General features: G+C 34.2%; 1 long non-coding RNA gene across 46 annotated transcripts in view; it reads right to left on the reverse strand.

The window, feature by feature from the left end:
- Positions 1-1,037: 1,037 nt before the first annotated feature.
- The window catches only part of LOC105179975 (uncharacterized), a 34,465-nt gene continuing 15,503 nt past the window's right edge, over positions 1,038-19,999 (reverse strand). For 18 of the 46 annotated variants that reach the window (XR_016063061.1, XR_016063062.1, XR_016063063.1 and 15 more), the window contains 22 exons: positions 18,836-19,009; positions 18,584-18,727; positions 18,373-18,487; positions 17,215-17,631; positions 15,952-16,125; positions 15,700-15,843; positions 15,489-15,603; positions 14,332-14,747; positions 13,283-13,418; positions 11,853-12,023; positions 11,601-11,744; positions 11,396-11,510; positions 10,267-10,652; positions 9,182-9,355; positions 8,763-9,072; positions 7,680-8,027; positions 6,593-6,766; positions 6,010-6,181; positions 4,620-4,756; positions 4,367-4,510; positions 4,156-4,270; positions 1,038-3,203 (listed from right to left, as the gene is read on the reverse strand). This is a non-coding gene — a long non-coding RNA (uncharacterized LOC105179975). Of the gene's footprint in view, positions 3,412-3,460; positions 3,587-4,155; positions 4,271-4,366; positions 4,511-4,619; positions 4,757-6,009; positions 6,228-6,592; positions 6,767-7,679; positions 8,028-8,762; positions 9,073-9,181; positions 9,356-10,266; positions 10,653-11,395; positions 11,511-11,600; positions 11,745-11,852; positions 12,024-12,783; positions 13,433-14,331; positions 14,748-15,488; positions 15,604-15,699; positions 15,844-15,951; positions 16,126-17,214; positions 17,632-18,372; positions 18,488-18,583; positions 18,728-18,835; positions 19,010-19,999 lie in introns of all 46 variants that reach the window. The other 28 variants (XR_016063036.1, XR_016063058.1, XR_016063057.1 and 25 more) reach the window with 28 other exon arrangements.

The raw sequence follows: 19,999 nt of genomic DNA on the forward strand, positions 1-19,999 counted from the left end.
ATTTAGCAAGCAATGATGGATTTAAAACTATTGATAAAGTTGGCAAGTAAATTCAGTTTTTTAATAGGGTACATAATAATTAGAAGTATACATCTGAGTGAAGAATCACAACCATAGTACCACCATTCACAACAAGCAAATGAGGTATGATAAGCAACTAACAATCATCCGAAGAACTCTCCGAATTTAGGTCACAATAACTTGACAAAAAGGATTCACATGGCAGAGTAGAAGCTAAAAGATTTCTGACACTCATTGTAGACTATATTTGTAAACTAAGTTCCACGTTTTCACTCATATATGCAAATAAAAAGAAATTGTAGTTAACAATTAGTAAACAACAAAATTGACCTGAATCACTTACTCATTTGTCAAGAAAAAATGCAAGGAAAATGCATTCTATTTTAAGTAAAGCCACCAAAAGTTTACCCAACTTTGCAAGAGAAAATGATTGTAGGAAAATGTAATATATTTTAAGTAAAGCCACCTAAAAGCTAAAATTTCCAACAGATATTGTATACCATATCTCTAAACTAATTCCAGTTTTTCACTCATATATGTAAATAAAAAGGAACTAGAGTTACCATTTGTTTATCCATATGTAACAAAAAGAATCTATAACTAAAATACCCAAATTTATCAAAATGTATTCAGAGCATGAATAAAAGTTTATTAATATAGAGAATTCACTTGTGCAAGATTTAATTACATTTTAGGATATATTAATGGATGAATATCATGACAGCCAGACGGACAAGATACAAGAGAGAAAGAGCATGCATGGAAGTGTTATCTTCAAGCATATTATATGATCACATCCCCTTGAATACACAAAACTATTAAAAAGTAATGGATTAAAACGAATTACTAGAATTAGTGGCCAAATGCTTTCCCCCCAAAACACTACAGTAGAGTTACTCGTTTGTCTCGAAGGAAAATGTAATACATTTTAAGTAAAGCATAAAAAATTTACCAACCTTCCCAAGATAAAATATGATAACATGAAAATGCAATATATTTTAAGTAAAGCCACAAAATGATCGCAGAACTTACTACTTTTCGACAAATCGCAGAACTTACTGCTTTTGGACAAATATTGCGAGTCCATCGAATGAAGAGTTACTCCCACTTAAATATGATAAATTAAAAATGGACAGGTTATACATGCAACAAAATACAAGAGAAAGAACCTCTATTGATTCCTTGCAGCACCACAAATAGATTTAGAGCAATAAGATTCAAAATCTCCTCTTTCTATAAGTTATTTCTCTTCATCAATAGCTTTTACGCGATGGAACCCTGAAACTAAAAAGTTGCAATATTCACATATGTTAATTCAGAAAACTCTACCTACAATAAGTGGGAAATATGAGATGTGAGTTGCAGGATCAATGCAGGATCAATGCATCAGGTTTAACACGTAATCTACGTTAATTCTTACTTAAGCTAGAGGAGCACAATTACATTAATTTGTTACCTAAGTAACACTGAAAATGCACTCCCTCATCATCTTTCTCCTGCCCAATTTTTAGGGAACCAAAAGAGCCTTAATTGAGTTCATCCCCTATTCCTTTTTCATTCGACATCAGAAGATAATAATAGACAAGATTTAGAATGTAACAACTAGAAACAAGAGCACAAAAACAATCATTTTTAAGAGAAATCGAAAAACAGAGATAAGAGAAACATTCTAGTTAATTCACATATTAATACACCATATGTCTGAAAAGTGGTATTAAAATAGCATTCATGGTAATTAAATGAATGAGAACAATGGATCAATCTACATTAATTCACACATTAATTCTTCTCTTGCTATTTTAGAAGAATCAAGTAGATTAAATAATGTGTGAGATAACCTTTCATAAATTATCCAATATCCAATTTACAAGCTCAATATATGAAAATATATTCTACAAAAGTAAATTATTTATATTACCAAATACTTTACATAAAGAATAAATTTAATTTTAGATCATACTTAAACTAAGTTGTTGAGCTCTTCACATAATATTTTTAAATTTGACTTATTATTTGATTTGAAAATATTTTAATAAATTTGGCAGGATATAAATAGTAAGGAAATAGATATAGAATTCATTCTACGATATGCTTTCTTTTTCTCTTTTGTATAGCATCCATTTTTATCTTGTCGACTCAGGATTTGACCCACAAAATCCATTGTACAGGCTTTGTCTTACATGCCTAAGAAATCATCAATTTGACCATTTAAATAGGATAATAAAATAAACAATGGAATCTACATTAATTCACATATATCTGTATGGTAGGTTATAAGATGGCATCAAGCCTTATCAATGAAAATTCTCTCTCTTGGATAGCACTGAAAGAAACTAGTCACAGGCATGTCAAACGAATACTAAGGATCAAAAAATATTTTGAAATATCCTACCTGCCATCAACATGTCACCCACTCACATATTCCAGTATGGTCAGTGAAAAGATGGCAGCAATGTTTTCATGACGTACCCAATCTGCTAGATGGGAAGCTTCTTGGGCAAGCTCCAAAACAACACTATAGCTACGAAGGAATAAATTAACTCAATTATTGGAATAATGAGCGTATGGAGAGCACATATTCTCATAACTTTCATATACTATAAAGTCCTTAGCAAACAGAATTTCCTGAAATACTGGCACAAGCCTCTTTAGATTTATATAATTTCCACGTGTGATAAAGTAAATAATAATGCTTCTACACCAGGCATTACAGAAACTGAAAGCGTAGGAAGCAATAGATATCTGTGGAGAACTAAAGAAAAATAAGCCAGTTGTTCCTCTCCATTTTGGCCTAAATGGCCTATTATACTCAATTCCAGCTGTGATGTGCTCAATTGCAAGGTTGTTATTATACAACTGGTTTCCATGAACAAGTGTTCGTGGAGTTCCAACTGCACAAGCAGAGAAAGTGATTCCATTTCTGTTTGAAAGGCTAGTTTGATTCAAGCATTATGAGTTACTACGAGTAACTTTCTGGACGTGATAGACGACTACCAACAACTACGCAAGCCACTTTCTAGATTATTGATGGAAACTACATGCTATAACCAAAATAAATTAACTAATAGCCATCTCACTTGAACAACAAACCATAAACCAAGTACCTTTGCATGCAACAAGATCGTAGGTCGTGTCTTCATCTTACGAGCTGCAAAAATTGTTTTCCAAGCACTCAATTGTCTCTGCATCCAGAGCAACAACTCCAGTGAGCGAGTGGATATTGCTTTTTTCTATTTCTTTTCTCTTGTAGATATTGCATATTTTTCTTTTTTTCTTCCTATTGTTTTTTTGTATATATAGCTTTTTTGTGTTTCTTTTTCTTTTTTTTTTTTGCGGATATTCCATTTTTTCTTTGCTTCTTGTGCATGTCTCCAAATGCATCATCGAAATCTATTGAAAAAATATCACAGAAGAAGTAGAGAGGTCAGTGTAACACAACCTATCATTTATAAAAAATCGTTGTTGTAGCAGAATTGTATGGAGCAAACAAAACAGGCAAACTGCAGAATTTCCCTTGATTCTGGTGCACATTTTTTGTGCACTAATTCTGCAGAATGAATTTCAGCTGCAACATAAATCAATTATGCAGAATAATCCATTTAAACATTTTGAAGTTTGCAATTCATTTACGCAAAAAAGTTGGAAATATGGAATGTGAGTTGCACGATCGATGCATGAGGTTTAACACATAATCTACATTAATTCTTATTTAAGCTAGAGTTGCACAATTACATTAATTCGTTATCTAATCCTAGTGACTTACGTATTCCCTTGGAAATAGAACTATTTTCAAGTAACACTGAAAATGCACTCCCTCATCCTTCTTCTCCTTGCCAACTTTTAGGGAACCAAAAGAGCCTTAAATGAGTTCTTCCCCTTTATCCTTTATCATTCGACATCAAAAGATAATAATAGACACACCTAGGAATGTAACAACTAGAAACAAGAGCCCAAAAGTAATTATTTTTAAGAAAAATCGAAAAATAGAGATAAGAGGAACAATTCTAGTTAATTCACATATTTATACACCATATGTCTGCAAAGTGGTATTAAAATAGCATTCATGGTAATTGAATGAATGAGAACATAGAAAATCTTCATAAAAACGTTCACCAATAGGGGAAGGACAATTACCACATAAGTTTCTCAAGGAACTATCGTACTCCATACAATAGTTCTTTCCATGGGGTTTGACGTTGTGCAATATGTAGGCCCTTTTTCTGCAAACCTTGTGACCAGATATCCTAAGCTACGAAAGCGAAAAAATAGCTTAGGCGCCTTCAAGGCGGTGAGTGGATTCCAAAGGAAGAAGAAAGAAAGAAAGACAAATACAGAAAGATCTTACCTCCACATGATCCCAATTCAACCACTTTTTTGTCAATTTCAGCTACAATGGATTTTAGAGTATATTTCCCCATTTCCCACTTCAGCATCTCCTTCTTATATTTTTTCATCTCAGCACCTTCGGCTTTTGAAGCAGCTTCTCTTGCTATTTTAGAATAATCAAGTAGATTAAATAATGTGTCACATAAATGAAAAACATGCAAGCACATCCACATATAAACATATTCATATGCAGTTTTTGAGTAATGACTTACTTCTTTCAATTGTTTCTTTCCTTCCATTAGACGAAGTGTCTCCTCCTTTGATAATCTCTTTGGTTTCATTGTTTCATATGCTTTGTTTTTCTCTTTTGTATAGCATCGATCTTTATCTTGTCGACTCAGGATTTGACCTACATAATCCATTGTACAAGCTTTGTCTTAACATGCCTAAGAAATCATCAATACACCAATTTAAATAGGATTATATAATAAACAATGGATCATTCTACATTAATTCACACATTAATTCTTCTCTTGCTATTTTAGAAGAATCAAGTAGATTAAGTAATGTGTGAGATGAATGAAAAACACATATTCGAGGGAAACCTCCATACTCAAAAAGCCTTAAAAGATCACTATATTGGCCGTGAATGTCACCTGAAGTAATGACAAAGATAGATAAGATTAGTTCCCAAAGATCATGTTCATGCTGCACAGGTCAGCGTGACTCTAAGTTACGACAACTAAAACTGATGGACTCGCGAGGCGAATTGATAGGCAGTTATCAGAGTAAATAAACCAGCAAAAGAAAAGAAGAGCAAAGTTAAAAAAATTTAAGAAAGAAGACAATCAACCAGAAAAGTAGAAGACTAAAAGATTGCATTTTCGCCTTCTTCCCTTTTGCTGCTTCAAAAATTGAGATACAAAAATATGGAGACAAGTCAGACATAGGCCAAGCACTTAAGCACTGTGACAAGTACAAAGGGGACTGGCAGGACATGAAAAACTGCTACAGTTAAGAACATTGGTTTCTGAAGTTGCCTAATTGACTCCAATATTAGTTACCTTTACTTCATCTGTAGACACAAATACATCATAACTTTGATCCATCCACAGGACACTTTATCCAAGCATTGGCAATTTAAATAACAGCCACAAAGATGTGATAGAGTTGAAACATATAGTAACTACATGTAGGGAACTTGTCCAATGAGGCTTCAACCATAATTTGTTGTTATAATTTGCGACTTCAAGTCTATTTAAGCTGTACAAATCTTATAGTGAAGTAAGTTAAAACACAACTAAGCCAGTTCATCGAGTAAATTGGATTTGTATCAGGTCGTTATCCCCTTCACTTTCCCACTTCAACCCACCAAACTGATGGAATCAGAGTGAAAACTCCCACAACATTTAATGTAGGTTTCATCTATAATGTATGCCCTCACTTCCTCCTATAAATATCTGAATTTTTAGGAAAATAAAGAATTACAGAAACAATCTCGATTCTCGACACAACTTTTCAGCTATCTCTCTCATTTCTTTAATCAGCTTTCTCTTTTGCTCATTATAAAAGTCTAATCCTTCTTTGCATCAGAGATCATTAATTAAGTTTCGCATATTACTTCTGTGAATGTGTGATGCCCAAGAATATTATGAGTAATACCTTTTCCTTATAATTCTTTGCAAGAAACTGTGTAGGAACTCTGTTGAGTATCACAAGCTGTGCCTTCAATCAAGCGTTCAGATTCCATCCTGCTTAGAGTAGCTCCCTATTCATCATTGACAACCACCTTCATATCAAGAAAAAGCCTCAACCACCAGTATATCACTTATACCTGAAAATGATGCTGCATCACTTGCCTAGGCACATATAATTGCAGCCTATTGAATAATAGCAATAAACCTTGTTGTCAAGATAGAGAATACATAATCATAGAGAAAGAACTTAAACATTCACGGCCAACATCAAAGCCTAAGCCCGTTTAAACATGAAAGATTCTATTGTATGGAACTTTTTCTTAAGAAATTGAAAGATGCTAGCCAGCACTACGGATATGCTTTTTCTTGAGTTGCCACTTGCCACAATAAAGAAATTAACATTAAAATATCAATTTTTCATGACAAAATTCATAACAGACAATTAGCAATCTCTTTTTACTAATCATGAAAACTTGCATTTGAGTAAAAACATTACGAGCCAAACAACTCATATAGCTGAAGTATGCAGTTTTTGAGTAATGACTTACATCTTACAGTTGTTTCTTTTCTTCCATTAGACGAAGTATCTCCTCCTTTGAAATTCTCTTTGGTTTCATTGTTTCATATGCTTTCTTTTTCTCTTTTGTACAGCATCCATCTTTATCTTGTCGACTCAGGATTTGACCCACAGAATCCATTATACAGGCTTTGTCTTCACATGCCTAAGGAATCATCAATACAGCAATTTAAATAGGATTATAAAATAAACAATGGATCAATTTACATTAATTCACATATTTCAGTATGGTAGGTGATAACATGGCATCAAGCCCTATCAATGAAAATTCTCTCTCTTGGATAGCACTAAAAGAAACGTGTCACAGACATGTCAAATGAATACAAAAGGATCCAAAAATATCCTAGCTGCCATCAATACGTCACCACCACTCACATATTTCAGTATGATCACTGAAAAGATGGCAGCAACGTTTTCGTGACGTAGCCAATCTGCTAGCAGGGAAGCTTCTCGGACAAGCTCCAAAACAACAATACAGCTATGAGGGAACGAATACACTCAATTATTGGAATAATGAGCATACGGAGAACACATACTCTCATAACTTTCATATACTATAAAATCATTATCAAACAGAATTTCGAGAAATACTGGCACGAGGCTCTTTAGATTTATATAATTTCCACGTGTGATAAAGTAATAATGCTTCTACACTAGGCATTACAGAAACTGGAAGCCTAGGAAGCAATGGATATCTGTGGAGAATTACAGAAAAATAACTCGAGCTTTTCCATTCCATTTTGGCCTAAATGGCCTACTATACTCAATTCCAGCTGTGATGTGCTCAATTGCAACACTGTTATTATAAGACTAGTTTCCATGAACAATTGTTCGCGGTGTCCCTACCACACAAACAGAGAAAGTGATTCCATTTTTGTTTGAAAAGCTAGTTTGATTCAAGCATTATGAGTTACTACGAGTAACTTTGTGGAGGTGATAAACGACAACCAACAACTATGCAAGCTACTTCCTACATTATTAATGGAAACTACTTGTTATAACCAAAATAAATTAACTAAGAGCCATCTCAGTTGAACAGCAAACTACAAACCAAGTACCTTGCATGCAGTAGCGGTTGTGTCTTCATCTTGCGAGCAACAAAAATTGTTTTCCAAGCACTCAATTATATGTGCATCAAGAGCAACAATTCAAAGTTGGCGAGTGGATGCTGCTTTTTTTTATTTTTCTTTCCTCTTTTGGATATTGCTTTTTTTTTAAATATATTGCTTTTGTTCTGTTTCTTTTTTTTTTCTTGTGGATATTGCTTTTTTTTTTCTGTTTCTTTTTCTTCTTTTTTCGCGGATATTCTTTTTTTCTTCGTTTCTTTTTTCTTCTTTTGTTGATATTGCTTTTCCTCACTTGCTTCCTAGTCCTCTTGTGCTGGTCTCCTAGGCATATTCAGAAATCTGTTGAAAAAATACCAGAAAAGTAGAGAGGTCAGTGTAAGACAACCTATCACTTATAAAAAATCGTTGCTGTAGCAGAAATTGTATGGAGCAAAGGAAACATGCAAACTGCAGCATTTCACTTGATTCTGCTGCACATTTTTTGAGCACTAATTATGTAGAATGAATTTCAGCAGCAACAGAAATCAATTATACAGAATAATCAATTTAAACATATTGAACTCTGCAAGCAAAAAAGTTGGAAATATGGAATGTGAGTTGCACGATCGATGCGTGAGGCTTAACACGTAATCTACGTTAATTCTTACTTAAGCTAGAGCTGCACAATTACATTTGTTATCTAATCCTAATGACTTACGTATTTCCTTGGAAACAGAACTATTTTCAAGTAACACTGAAAATGCACTCCCTCATCCTCTTTCTCCAGCCCAAATTTTAGGGAACCAAAAGAGCCTTAAATGAGTTCTTCCCCTTTATCCTTTGTCATTCGACATCAAAAGATAATAGTAGACACAACTAGGATTCAGAATGTAACAACTAGAAACAAGAGCCAAAAAATAATTATTTTTAAGAGAAATCGAAAAACAAAGATAAGAGGAACAATTCTAGTTAATTCACATATTTATACACCAAATGTCTGCAAAGTGGTATTAAAATAGCATTCATGGTAATTGAATGAATGAGAACATAGAAAATCTTCATAAAAACATTCACCAATAGGGGAAGGACAATTACCACATAAGTTTATTCAGGAACTACCGTACTCCATACAACATGGGGTTTGACGTTGTGCAATATCTAGGCCCTTTTTCTGCAAAACTTGTGAGCAGATATCATAAGCTACAAAAGCGAAAAAACAGCTTAGGCGCCTTGAAGGCGGTGAGTGGATTCCAAAGGAAGAAGAAAGAAAGAAAGACAAATAAAGAAAGATCCTACTTCCACTTGATCCCAGTTTTTAGAGTATATTTCCGCATTTCCCACTTCTGCATCTCCTTCTTATATTTTTTCATCTCAGCACCTTCGGCTTTTGAAGCAGCTTCTCTTGCTATTTTAGAATATTCAAGTAGATTAAATAATGCGTCACATAAATGAAAAACATGCAAACACATCCACATATAAACATATTCATATGCAGTTTTTGAGTAATGACTTACTTCTTTCAGTTGTTTCTTTCCTTCCATTCGACGAAGTATCACCTCCTTTGATATTCTCTTTGGTTTCATTGTTTCATATGCTTTCTTTTTCTCCTTTGTATAGCATCCATCATTATCTTGTCGACTCAGGATTTGACCCACGGAATCCATTGTACAGGCTTTGTCTTCACATGTCTAAGGAATCATCAATACAGCAATTTAAATAGGATTATAAAATAAACAATGGATCAATTTACATTAATTCACATATTTCAGTATAGTAGGTGATAACATGGCATCAAGCCCTATCAATGAAAATTCTCTCTGGGATAGCACTAAAAGAAACGTGTCACAGGCATGTCAAACGAATACAAAAGGATCGAAAAATATCCTAGCTGCCATCAATATGTCACCACCACTCACACATTTGAGTATGTCACTGAAAAGATGGCAGCAATGTTTTTATGACGTAGCCAATCTGCTAGCAGGGAAGCTTCTCGAGCAAGCTCCAAAACAACAATACAGCTACGAGGGAATGAATTCACTCAATTATTGGAATAATGAGCATATGGAGAACACATATTCTCATAATTTTCATATACTATAAAATCCTTATCAAACAGAAATTCGAGAAATACTGGCACGAGGCTCTTTACATTTATATAATTTCCACGTGTGATAAAGTAAATAATAATGCTTCTACACCAGGCATTACAGAAACTGGAAGCCTAGGAAGCAATAGATATATGTGGAGAATTACAAAAAAATTAGTCGAGCTTTTCCATTCCATTTTGGCCTAAATGGCCTACTATACTCAATTCCAATTGTGATGTGCTCAATTGCAACGCTGTTATTATAATACTAGTTTCCATGAACAAGTGTTCGCGGTGTTCCAACCGCACAAACAGAGAAAGTGATTCCATTTTTGTTTGAAAAGCTAGTTTTTCAAACATTATGAGTTACTACGGGCAACTTTGTGGAGGTGATAAACGACAACCAACAACCATGCAAGCACTTCCGATATTATTAATGGAAACTATTTGTTATAACTAAAATAAATTAACTAAGAGCTATCTCACTTAAACAGCAAACTACAAACCAAGTACCTTGCATGCAGTAGCGGTTGTGTCTTCATCTTGCGAGCAACAAAAATTGTTTTCCAAGCACTCAATTGTATGTGCACCAAGAGCAACAACTCCAAGTTGGCGAGTGGGTGTTGCGTTTTTTCATTTTTCTGTTCTCTTTTAGATATTGCTTTTTTTTTGTTTCTTTTGCTTGTTTTTTTCTGAATACTTTTTTTTTTGTGGATATTCCCTTTTTTTCTGTTTCTTCTTTTTCATTGTGGATATTGCTTTTTTTTTTCTGTTTCTTTTTCTTCTTTTTTCGCGGATATTCTTTTTTTCTTCGTTTCTTTTTTCTTCTTTTGTTGGTATTGCTTTTCCTCATTTGCTTCCTAGTTCTCTTGCGCTCGTCTCCAAGGCATGTTAGAAATCTGTTGGAAAAATACCAAAAAAGTAGAGAGGTCAGTGTAAGACAACCTATCACTTATAAAAAATCGTTGCTGTAGCAAAAATTGTATGGAGCAAACTAAACATGCAAACTGCAGTATTTCACATGATTCTGCTGCACATTTTTTTAGCACTAATTATGTAGAATGAATTTCAGCAGCAACAGAAATCAAATGCAGAATAATCCATTTAAACATATTGAAGTCTGCAATTCATTTACTCAAAAAAAGTTGGAAATATGGAATGTGAGTTGCACGATCGATGCGTGAGGCTTAACACGTAATCTACGTTAATTCTTACTTAACCTAGAGCTGTACAATTACATTTGTTATCTAATCCTAGCGACTTATGTATTTTCTTGGAAACAGAACTATTTTCAAGTAACACTGAAAATGCACTCCCTCATCCTCTTTCTCCTGCCCAATTTTTAGGGAACCAAAAGAGCCTTAAATGAGTTCTTCCCCTTTATCCTTTGTCATTCGACATCAAAAGATAATAGTAGACACAACTAGGATTCAGAATTTAACAACTGGAAACAAGTGCCTAAAAACAATTATTTTTAAGAGAAATCGGAAAACAGAGATAAGAGAAACAATTCTAGTTAATTCACATATTTATACACCATATGTTTGCAAAGTGGTATTAAAATAGCATTCATGGTAATTGAATGAATGAGAACATAGAAAATCTTCATAAAAACGTTCATCAATAGGGGAAGGACAATTACCACATAAGTTACTTCAGGAACTACCATACTCCATACAATAGTTCTTTCCATGGGGTTTGACGTTGTGCAATATGTAGGCCCTTTTTCTGCAAACCTTGTGACCAGTTATCCTAAGCTACGAAAGCGAAAAAATAGCTTAGTCAAGGCGGTGAGTGGATTCCAAAGGAAGAAGAAAGAAAGAAAGACAAATAAAGAAAGATCCTACCTCCACTTGATCCCAATTCAACCACTTTTTTGTCAATTTCAGCTACAATGGATTTTAGAGTATATTTCCCCATGTCCCACTTCTGCATCTCCTTCTTATATTTTTCCATCTTAGCACCTTCGGCTTTTGAAGCAGCTTCTCTTGCTATTTTAGAATAATCAAGTAGATTAAATAATGTGTCAATAAATGAAAAACATGCAAGCACATCCACATATAAACATATTCATATGCAGTTTTTGAGTAATGACTTACTTGTTTCAGTTGTTTCTTTCCTTCCATTGGACGAAGTGTCTCCTCTGATAATCTCTTTCGTTTCATTTTTTCATATGCTTTGTTTTTCTCTTTTGTATAGCATCAATCTTTATCTTGTCGACTCAGGATTTGACCCACAGAATCCATTGTACACGCTTTGTCTTCACATGCCTAAGAAATCACCAATACAACAATTTAAATAGGATTATATAATAAACAATGGATCAATCTACATTAATTCACACATTAATTCTTCTCTTGCTATATTAGAAGAATCATGTAGATTAAGTAATGTGTGATATGAATGAAAAACATGCAAGCACATCCACATATAAACATATTCGAGTGAAACCTCTATACTCAAAAAGCCTTAAAAGATCACTATATTGGCCGTGATGTCACCTGAAGTAATGATAAAGATAGATAAGATTAGTTCCCAAAGATCATGTTCATGCTGCATAGGTCAGCGTGACTCTAAGTTACGACAACTGAAACTGATGGACTCATGACGCGAATTGATAGCCAGTTATTAGAGTGAATAAACCAGCAAAAGAAAAGAAGAGCAAAGTAAAAGAAAATTAAGAAAGAAGACAATCAACCAGAAAAGTAGAAGACTAAAAGATTGCATTTTCCCTTGCCTTCTCCCCTTTTACTGCTTCAAAAATTGAGATACCAAAATATGGAGACAAGTCAGACATAGGCCAAGCACTTAAGCGCTGTGACAAGTACAAAGGGGACTGGCAGGACATGAAAAACTGCTATAGTTAAGAACATTGGTTTCTGAAGTTGCCTAATTGACTCCAATATTAGTTACAGTTACTTCATCTATAGACACAAATACTTCAGAAATCTGATCCATCCAGAGAACACTTTATCCAAGCGTTGGCAATTTAAGTAACAGCTACAAAGAGGTGGTAGAGTTCAAACATACAGTAACAACACGTAGGGAACTTGTCCAATGAGGCTTCAACCATAATTTGCTGTTATAATTTGCGACTTCAAGTCTCTTTAAGCTGTACAAATCTTATAGTGAAGTAAGTTAAAACACAACTAAGCCAGTTCATCGAGTAAATTGGATTTGTATGAGGTCGTTATCCCCTTCACTTTCCCACTTCAACCCATCAAACTGATGGAATCAGAGTGAAAACTCCCGTAACATTTCAACTTGAGGACACTTAATGTAGGTTTCATCTATAATGTATGCTCTCACTTCCTCCTGTAAGTATCTGAATTTTTAGGAAAATAAAGAATTACAGAAACAATCTCGATTCTCGACACAACTTTTCAGCTATCTCTCTCATTTCTTTAATCACCTTTCTCTTTTGCTCATTATAAAAGTCTAATCCTTCTTTGCATCAGGTATCATTAATTAAGTTTCGCATATTACTTCCTGTGAATGTGTGATGCCCAAAGAATATTATGAGTAATACCTTTTCCTTCTAATTCTCTGCATGACTGTGCAGGAACTCTGTTGAGTATCACAAGCTGTGTATAGCATCCATCTTTCTCTTGTCGACTCAGGATTTGACCCACAGAATCCATTGTACAGGCTTTGTCTTCACATGCCTAAGGAATCATCACTACAGCAATTTAAATAGGATTATAAAATAAACAATGGATCAATTTACATTAATTCACATATTTCAGTATGGTAGGTGATAACATGGCATCAAGCCCTATCAAAGAAAATTCTCTCTCTTGGATACAACTGAAAGAAACGTGTCACAGGCATGTCAAACGAATACTAAAGGATCCAAAAATATCCTAGCTGCCATCAATATGTCACCACCACTCACATATTTCAGTATGGTCACTGAAAAGATGGCAGCAATATTTCGTGACGTAGCCAATCTTCTAGCAGGGAAGCTTCTCGGGCAAGCTCCAAAACAACAATACAGCTACGAGGGAATGAATTCACTCAATTATTGGAATAATGAGTATACGTAGAACACATATTCTCATAACTTTCATATACTATAAAATCCTTATCAAACAGAATTTCGAGAAATACTGGCACGAGACTCTTTAGATTTATATAATTTCCACGTGTGATAAAGTAAATAATAATGCTTCTACACCAGGCATTACAGAAACTGGAAGCCTAGGAAGCAATAGATATCTGAGGAGGATTACAGAAAAATAACTCGAGCTTTTCCATTCCATTTTGGCCTAAATGGCCTACTATACTCAATTCCAGCTGTAATGTGCTCAATTGCAATGTTGTTATTATAAGACTAGTTTTCATGAACAAGTGTTCGCGGTGTTCCAACCGCACAAACAGAGAAAGTGATTCTATTTGTTTGAAAAGCTAGTTTGATTCAAGCATTATGAGTTACTAGAGTAACTTTGTGGAGGTGATAAACGACAACCAACAACCATGCAAGCCACTTCCTATATTATTAATGGAAACTATTTGTTATAACCAAAATAAATTAACTAAGAGCCATCCCACTTAAACAACAAACTACAAACCAAGTACCTTGCATGCAGTAGCGGTTGTGTCTTCATCTTGCGAGCAGCAAAAATTGTTTTCCAAGCACTCAATTGTATGTGCATCAAGAGCAACAACTCGAAGTTGGCGAGTGGATGTTGCTTTTTTTTTTCTTTTTCTTTTCTCTTGTGGATATTGCTTTTTTTTTGTTTCTTTTGCTTCTTTTTTTTTTTGAATATATTGTTTTTTTTCTGATTCTTTTTCGTTTTATTTTTGTGGATATTCCCTTTTTTTTCTGTTTCTTTTTTTTCTTGTGGATATTGCTTTTTTTTTCGGTTTCTTTTTCTTCTTTTTTCGCGAATATTCGTGTTTTCTTCTTTTCTTTTTTCTTCTTTTCTTGGTATTGCTTTTCCTCATTTGCTTCCTAATTCTCTTGCGCTTGTCTCCAAGGCATGTTCAGAAATCTGTTTAGAAAATACCAGAAAGTAGAGAGGTCAGTGTAAGACAACCTATCACTTATAAAAAAACGTTGCTGTAGCAGAAATTGTATGGAGAAAACGAAACAGGCAAACTGCAGCATTTCACTTGATTCTGCTGCACATTTTTTGTGCACTAATTATGTAGAATGAATTTCAGCAGCAACAGTAATCAATTATGCAAAACAATCCATTTAAACATATTGAAGTCTGCAATTCATTTGCGCAAAAAAGTTGAAAATATGGAATGTGAGTTGCACGATCGATGCGTGAGGCTTAACACGTAATCTACGTTAATTCTTACTTAAGCTAGAGCTGCACAATTACATTTGTTATCTAATCCTAGTGACTTACGTATTTCCTTGGAAACAGAACTATTTTCAAGTAACACTGAAAATGCACTCCCTCATCCTCTTTCTTGTGCCCAATTTTAGGGAACCAAAAGAGCCTTAAATGAGTTCTTCCCCTTTATCCTTTGTCATTCGAAATCAAAAGATAATAGTAGACACAACTAGAATTCAAAATGTAACAACTAGAAACAAAAGCCAAAAAACAATTATTTTTAAGAGAAATCGGAAAACAGATATAAGAGGAACAGGTCTTGTTAATTCACATAATTATACACCATATGTCTGCTAAGAGTATTAAAATAGCATTCATGGTAATTGAATGAATGAGAACATAGAAAATCTTCATAAAAACGTTCACCAATAGGGGAAGGACAATTACCACATAAGTTTCTTCAGGAACTACTGTACTCCATACAATAGTTCTTTCCATGGGGTTTGACGTTGTGCAATATGTAGGCCCTTTTTCTGCAAACCTTGTGACCAGATATCCTAAGCTACGAAAGCGAAAAAATAGCTTAGGCGCCTTCAAGGCGGTGAGTGGATTCCAAAGGACGAAGCAAGAAAGAAAGACAAATAAAGAAAGATCCTACCTCCACTTGATCCCAATTCAACCACTTTTTTGTCAATTTCAGCTACAATGGATTTTAGAGTATATTTCCCCAATTTCCACTTCTGCATCTCCTTCTTATATTTTTTCATCTCAGCACCTTCGGCTTTTGAAGTAGCTTCTCTTGCTATTTTAGAATAATCATGTAGATTAAATAATGTGTCAATAAATGAAAAACATGCAAGCACATCCACATATAAACATATTCATATGTAGTTTTTGAGTAATGACTTACTTCTTTCAGTTGTTTCTTTCCTTCCATTAGACGAAGTGTCTCCTCCTTTGATAATCTCTTTGGTTTCATTGTTTCATATGCTTTGTTTTTCTCTTTTGTATAGCATCGATCTATATCTTGTCGACTCAGGATTTGACCCACAGAATCCATTGTGCACGCTTTGTCTTCACATCCCTAAGAAATATCAATACAACAATTTAAATAGGATTATATAATAAACAATGGATCAATCTACATTAATTCACACATTAATTCTTCTCTTGCTATTTTAGAAGAATCAAGTAGATTAAGTAATGTGTGATATGAATGAAAAATATGCAAGCACATCCACATATAAACATGTTCGAGTGAAACCTCCGTACTAAAAAAGCCTTAAAAGATCACTATATTGGCCGTGATGTCACCTGAAGTAATGACAAAGACATATAAGATTAGTTCCGAAAGATCATGTTCATGCTGCACAGGTCAGCGTGACTCTAAGTTACGACAACTGAAACTGATGGACTCATGACGCGAATTGATAGCCAGTTATTAGAGTGAATAAACCAGCAAAAGAAAAAAAGAGCAAAGTAAAAGAAAATTAAGAAAGAAGACAATTAACTAGAAAAGTAGAAGACTAAAATACTGCATTTTCCCTTGCCTTCTCCCCTTTTACTGCTTCAAAAATTGAGATACCAAAATATGGAGACAAGTCAGACATAGGCCTTATGCACTGTGACAAGTACAAAGGGGACTGGCAGGACTTAAAAAACTGCTATAGTTAAGAACATTAGTTTCTGAAATAGCCTAATTGACTCCAATATTAGTTACATTTACTTCATCTATAGACACAAATACTTCAGAACTTTGATCCATCCAGAGGACACTTTATCCCAGCGTTGGCAATTTAAGTAACAGCCACAAAGATGTGGTAGAGTTCAAACATATAGTAACTACACATAGGGAACTTGTCCAATGAGGCTTCAACCATAATTTGTTGTTATAATTTGCGACTTCAAGTCTCTTTAAGCTGTACAAATCTTATAGTGAAGTAAGTTAAAACACAACTAAGCCAATTCATCGAGTAAATTGGATTTGTATCAGGTCGTTATCCCCTTCACTTTCCCACTTCAACCCACCCAACTGATGGAATCAGAGTGAAAACTCCCACAACCAACAACCATGCAAGCCACTTCCTATATTATTAATGGAAACTATTTGTTATAATCAAAATAAATTAACTAAGAGCCATCTCACTTAAACAAAAAACTACAAACCAAGTACCTTGCATGCAGTAGCGGTTATGTCTTCATCTTGCAAGCAGCAAAAATTATTTTCCAAGCACTCAATTCTATGTGCATCAAGAGCAACAACTCGAAGTTGGCGAGTGCATGTTGCTTTTTTTTTTCTTTTTCTTTTCTGTTTTGGATATTGCTTTTTTTTTGTTTCTTTTGCTTCTTTTTTTTTTGAATATATTGCTTTTTTTCTGTTTCTTTTTCTTTTTCTTTTTTTTTTTTGCGGATATTCCTTTTTTTTTGTGTTTCTTTTGTTTTTCTGTTAGATATTGCTTTTTTTTCAATTTCTTTTTCTTTTTTTTTTTCGCGGATATTCTTTTTTTCTTCGTTTCTTTTTTCTTCTTTTGTTGATATTGCTTTTCGTCATTTGCTTCCTTGTGCTTGTCTCCAAGGCATGTTCAGAAATCTGTTTAGAAAATACCAGAAAGTAGAGAGGTCAGTGTAAGACAACCTATCACTTATAAAAAAACGTTGCTGTAGCAGAAATTGTATGGAGAAAACGAAACAGGCAAACTGCAGCATTTCACTTGATTCTGCTGCACATTTTTTGTGCACTAATTATGTAGAATGAATTTCAGCAGCAACAGTAATCAATTATGCAAAACAATCCATTTAAACATATTGAAGTCTGCAATTCATTTGCGCAAAAAAGTTGAAAATATGGAATGTGAGTTGCACGATCGATGCGTGAGGCTTAACACGTAATCTACGTTAATTCTTACTTAAGCTAGAGCTGCACAATTACATTTGTTATCTAATCCTAGTGACTTACGTATTTCCTTGGAAACAGAACTATTTTCAAGTAACACTGAAAATGCACTCCCTCATCCTCTTTCTTGTGCCCAATTTTAGGGAACCAAAAGAGCCTTAAATGAGTTCTTCCCCTTTATCCTTTGTCATTCGAAATCAAAAGATAATAGTAGACACAACTAGAATTCAAAATGTAACAACTAGAAACAAAAGCCAAAAAACAATTATTTTTAAGAGAAATCGGAAAACAGATATAAGAGGAACAGGTCTTGTTAATTCACATAATTATACACCATATGTCTGCTAAGAGTATTAAAATAGCATTCATGGTAATTGAATGAATGAGAACATAGAAAATCTTCATAAAAACGTTCACCAATAGGGGAAGGACAATTACCACATAAGTTTCTTCAGGAACTACTGTACTCCATACAATAGTTCTTTCCATGGGGTTTGACGTTGTGCAATATGTAGGCCCTTTTTCTGCAAACCTTGTGACCAGATATCCTAAGCTACGAAAGCGAAAAAATAGCTTAGGCGCCTTCAAGGCGGTGAGTGGATTCCAAAGGACGAAGCAAGAAAGAAAGACAAATAAAGAAAGATCCTACCTCCACTTGATCCCAATTCAACCACTTTTTTGTCAATTTCAGCTACAATGGATTTTAGAGTATATTTCCCCAATTTCCACTTCTGCATCTCCTTCTTATATTTTTTCATCTCAGCACCTTCGGCTTTTGAAGTAGCTTCTCTTGCTATTTTAGAATAATCATGTAGATTAAATAATGTGTCAATAAATGAAAAACATGCAAGCACATCCACATATAAACATATTCATATGTAGTTTTTGAGTAATGACTTACTTCTTTCAGTTGTTTCTTTCCTTCCATTAGACGAAGTGTCTCCTCCTTTGATAATCTCTTTGGTTTCATTGTTTCATATGCTTTGTTTTTCTCTTTTGTATAGCATCGATCTATATCTTGTCGACTCAGGATTTGACCCACAGAATCCATTGTGCACGCTTTGTCTTCACATCCCTAAGAAATATCAATACAACAATTTAAATAGGATTATATAATAAATAATGGATCAATCTACATTAATTCACACATTAATTCTTCTCTTGCTATTTTAGAAGAATCAAGTAGATTAAGTAATGTGTGATATGAATGAAAAATATGCAAGCACATCCACATATAAACATGTTCGAGTGAAACCTCCGTACTAAAAAAGCCTTAAAAGATCACTATATTGGCCGTGATGTCACCTGAAGTAATGACAAAGACAGATAAGATTAGTTCCGAAAGATCATGTTCATGCTGCACAGGTCAGCGTGACTCTAAGTTACGACAACTGAAACTGATGGACTCATGACGCGAATTGATAGCCAGTTATTAGAGTGAATAAACCAGCAAAAGAAAAGAAGAGCAAAGTAAAAGAAAATTAAGAAAGAAGACAATTAACTAGAAAAGTAGAAGACTAAAATACTGCATTTTCCCTTGCCTTCTCCCCTTTTACTGCTTCAAAAATTGAGATACCAAAATATGGAGACAAGTCAGACATAGGCCTTATGCACTGTGACAAGTACAAAGGGGACTGGCAGGACTTAAAAAACTGCTATAGTTAAGAACATTAGTTTCTGAAATAGCCTAATTGACTCCAATATTAGTTACATTTACTTCATCTATAGACACAAATACTTCAGAACTTTGATCCATCCAGAGGACACTTTATCCCAGCGTTGGCAATTTAAGTAACAGCCACAAAGATGTGGTAGAGTTCAAACATATAGTAACTACACATAGGGAACTTGTCCAATGAGGCTTCAACCATAATTTGTTGTTATAATTTGCGACTTCAAGTCTCTTTAAGCTGTACAAATCTTATAGTGAAGTAAGTTAAAACACAACTAAGCCAATTCATCGAGTAAATTGGATTTGTATCAGGTCGTTATCCCCTTCACTTTCCCACTTCAACCCACCAAACTGATGGAATCAGAGTGAAAACTCCCACAACCAACAACCATG

The sequence above is a fragment of the Sesamum indicum genome, linkage group LG12, assembly GCF_026168435.1.
Source record: "Sesamum indicum cultivar Baizhima isolate 11 linkage group LG12, ASM2616843v1, whole genome shotgun sequence".
Classification (NCBI taxonomy): Eukaryota; Viridiplantae; Streptophyta; class Magnoliopsida; order Lamiales; family Pedaliaceae; genus Sesamum; species Sesamum indicum.